Raw genomic sequence first — 3,143 nt, forward strand, 5'->3', positions numbered from 1 at the left:
GCGGGGGGCGCGGCGCCTGCGCTAGGGCGACTTTTCCCGCTGCGCTGTGAGGCGGCTCCACAGGGAGCTCGCCGCCCCGCGCTCCCGCCGGCCTGGGGCTGCGCTGCGCTGCGCTGGGCGCCAGGGGCTCGGCCGGTTCCGGAGCTTGCCCTGACCGCACCTTCCCCTGCTGCATAGTCAGGAAGACTGGACATAGCCTTAAGCTGCACCAGAGGAGGTTTATGTTAGACATTAGGATGAAGTTCTTCACAGAAAGGGTGATTAGACAGTGGAATGGGCTGCCAAGGGAGGTGGCGCAGTCACCGTCCCTGGAGGTATTTTAAAAAAGACTGGACATGGCACTCAGGGCCAGGGTCTGGTTGACGAGGTGTGTTGGGTCATAGGTTGGATTCGATGATCTCAGAGGTCTTTTCCAACCTAATCGGTTCTGTGGTTCTGTGCCTCCCACCGGGGCAGAGGGCTCGGCAGCCCAGCACGTTGAACGCTGTGTTCTCTATGCCGAGACTGGTCACATTAAATGGAACGAGTGGCAGGTCCGGCCATTTTGGCCTGTGGTGTGCCAAGCGCCTGTCCTTGTGCAAAGCATGGCACGGGCTCCATTGGATCTCCTCTGCTGTCACTAGTTCACGTTCAGCAGTTCAGTGTGAGAAATGCCATGAAACGAGTAGGAAATGGCTCGGCTGCCAGCACTGCCCCAGGAGCAATGTCGACAGCTGCCTGCAGAATGCCACAGGCGAGGCTTCCCTCAGGAATCACACAGCGCCCAGAGGTGTTTGCGGGCTGCAGCAGCTCACCTTCATCAAGAACTAAAGGGCCTTTGTATCATGTTTTCTACCATGAATTCTTGAAGACACCAATCCTAATGCGAAACTTTGGGATCTGGGTTACACCCAGACTTCACCCTGGTCCTGCATTGGTTCTGGACATCTACCTTGGGCCTGCCCAATCCACCCAGCCATCGGCGGCAGGTGACTTGTCCGCTTCAGTGTCACTCTCAGTCAAACTGAGGGTACATCTGTTCCCAGACCCTGCAGACAGAGTGTGGTGAAAGCCTTTTGTGACTGACATGTCCTAAAACACGGGTAGTTCAGCTGGCTAAAGCTGGTTCAGGAAGCAGTACAGGACATGGGTTCTTCACTCCACACATAAAGGCCTTCCTCAGTCTGTCCTGCTGTTAAAGGGAAGTTTGGAAAGTTGCAGGCCAGCATCTGTCATTGTCTCTAACTGAAGTCCCCTACTGTGGTGCTCTGGCCATTTTTTATTTTTCCTGCACAAATCTTGCTGTTATCACTATGATACGGTATGGAGCCATATAGTCTGTCGTTACTTCTTGATGGCTTTTTCTGCATCCAGCTTCTCCCCCACTGCTTCTTCAGCAGTGGTGACATTCCTTCCTCATCCCCATACTCTACATTGTGGCTGGGGAAAGAAAGAGGTGTGTTTCAAGGCAAGCAGGGTGGTGGTGGGGAATAAACTGCTGCATCACACCAGTAACAGGTGGATTTGTGTGAATGCAAAACCTAAACCTGACAAAGACATGAGTTTGCATAAGCTGAATTTTAACCTGTTGGAAACGAGAGGTTCCTCTACAGTACAAATTGAGGATTTGATTATCTAAGTTGGCTGTCTAGGCTGGCTGCCCTGTCTGGCTGGTGGCTGGTGAACTGAGGCTCACCTGGGCAGAGTCAGAGCTTTGATCTGGAAAAGCAGCAGGGCAGCACCCTGTGAATGGAGATGTGTGCTTGAACTGTGCATTGCCACACTTTGGAAGCGGAGTGACTCTACTGCCTCCATATTCTCTCAAATGTTATGACCATGGTGGGAGTTTACTGTTTTAGCATCAGCTTTCTTTACAGCACTGACCTGCATTATCAATTCAAGTTTTGCCACTGTCTGGTTCCTGACACAGTTTTATTTTAAAAAAAAGTTTTGTTTAGTATAACATAATGATATTCAGAATACTGTTTCAACTGCATAACATTCATTTTTGGCCTCCTTTAAAGTTACATTTTAGGAGCATCTGTATGACAGGTAGGTCTGCGTAGCTAAGGACATGGTTAAAACAAACACTGGTGTGCTGAGTTGCAAATTTCCGGGAAAGATTTCTTCATTTAACAATGGAGATGTACCATGGGGGATCTTTGCTTCTTGTGAGAGAACCTCACAGCCAAGGTGCTGAACCTGTCAGTGATAGCTGCAGTGTTAAGAAAGTTTAGAATGAATAATAGTAATGAAAATACACAGTGGCTTACATCAAATGCTTCTGCCTGTCGTTTAGCTGTCATGCAATCTCATTGCACAGAAGACATCAATATAATTTACTACATTTGTTCTAACTTTGGGTGTATCATAAATGAGGTCTAACATTTTGTTTAGATGCACAAACTTCATGATGATCCACTTGTCTTTTTAATTCGCACTTCAAATAGAAGAAAAAAAAAGAACTTATTACAATTAGCAAACTTCCAACTTTTTTTAGTTATATATCTCTCCTGCCAACCATCCCAAAATGACCTGTATAATTTAGCTTAAGTTTGCTTTCTAATGCAGGTTACAGTCGAGTGACACCTAGCTGAAGGGGGAAGTACTTTGAATATGCATGGCTTCTATTTTGTATGTATCTTCATATTTTCATATGCAATTAGGTATTTGCATTTTGAACTATATTTCTTGACAGAAGCTCAAAAAAGTAGAGTGTGTAAAATACACAATCTATACTACAAGGTTACTAGCAGATTTGAAAAGAATTTTTCAAGTTTCAGGTCCTCATGAACATGTTTAAGATGTTGCAAAGTATTAAACAGTTCACCTGTGTTTCCAGCCCTCTGAAGCACTGAGCAGGGAGATTCTGTTCTGAATTGCATTCATCCTATATGATGCCAGGAGATACCATCACTTCCCTTGAGCTCTGGCATGTTCTCAATTCAGTGTTCTAACCTTAATGAAGGGACTACTTGGTAACCGTGTTGCTTAATCTTCCACTGAAATAACTATTAGAAGATATGTATCTGTGGATCATATAGATTATATAAGTATTAAAACAATATAAAAAATTGAGAGACTTACAGAAAAATAGGAATATGTTATTTTAATTAAGCAAAAACAGAGTTATAATCACTCTTTCTAAAAATAAAATTAGACTC

This window comes from Pyrgilauda ruficollis, unplaced genomic scaffold (assembly GCF_017590135.1).
Source record: "Pyrgilauda ruficollis isolate IOZ18807 unplaced genomic scaffold, ASM1759013v1 scaffold36, whole genome shotgun sequence".
Classification (NCBI taxonomy): domain Eukaryota; kingdom Metazoa; phylum Chordata; class Aves; order Passeriformes; family Passeridae; genus Pyrgilauda; species Pyrgilauda ruficollis.